This window comes from Papilio polytes, unplaced genomic scaffold, assembly GCF_000836215.1.
Source record: "Papilio polytes unplaced genomic scaffold, Ppol_1.0 DF823980.1, whole genome shotgun sequence".
NCBI classification, from domain to species: Eukaryota; Metazoa; Arthropoda; class Insecta; order Lepidoptera; family Papilionidae; genus Papilio; species Papilio polytes.
The window spans coordinates 50,926-52,022 of NW_013525224.1; positions in this window are offsets into that span (position 1 = coordinate 50,926).

Sequence of the window (1,097 nt, forward strand, 5' to 3'; positions counted from 1 at the left end):
CAAGCCTTGAAGGATTATAATCTCTGATAGTAATTAACTTTACCAGATTTTCAATAAATTATAATTGTTAAAACAACATTTATTGAAGTAATATAGTATGAATGTAATGTATGGTATAACTCACGATAGCCTTCATATTGTCAAGTAGCGTGCCGACGGGGTGCGCAGGGACAGTGCAGGTGGCTGCGCGCGCGCCGCTTATATACGGTGCGCGGCCGCGGCCGCCCCGCTAGCACACATCTAGCTCTCCAAGTACCTAGGGCGGATATGTTAGCTTTAATAATATCAGTGACTCATTACTTCTATGCAATAGTTTTAGTTTCAAAATTATGTTATTTTATGAGATGTGGACAATATGCAGGTACAGGTAGGCACCTCGAAACACATATTAATAAATACATATTGTCATCTTCATTATCTTGAAAGAAAAAATTAAAACAACATGTATTGTACGGGTGTTTCAACGATGGCAAGTCATGATATCACAACAATAAAACTGACCTTCTGATTGTAACTCCTCATCTCACTCGACAACATTGGTTCAGTAGTTAGGGCTCACGGCGGTCGCACTGGAAGTTACATACTTACCGATTCATATGCAATACGCACTATAAACTTAACTATACTGCCAGTTGGTAAAAACATTTTCGAGTAAAAATGTTATGCTGAATGAATCGGGTAAAATATTTAGGGTATCTCATGAGTATCTACAAGCCTTAAATTTATAAAAAGGCCGAAAACAATTAGGAGGAAATCAGATATTATCTAAGAGGCTTGATCCTTCCCGACATCTACAACTTCTGATCAGTGAAAGGTTTTTACCTTCCAAGGTTTAATTACGAACGTTACATGAAAGGGTTTTTAAAAGAAATACTTTACTTTTTACTCAAATAGTTTTCTTAATTTGTTATAATGTTTGTTATTGTGCTTATTGATTAGAGACTTTAGACGTCACGCTTGACACGGCAGGGCTCAGGAAGGGTGCCGATCAGAAAGTCGGAAAGGTAACACGATGCTGTGGTGATCTCTTGTGTAATGAAGCTGGTGAAGTAAAGATATTCAATCTATAGTTACATGTTTACATAACAATAACATTT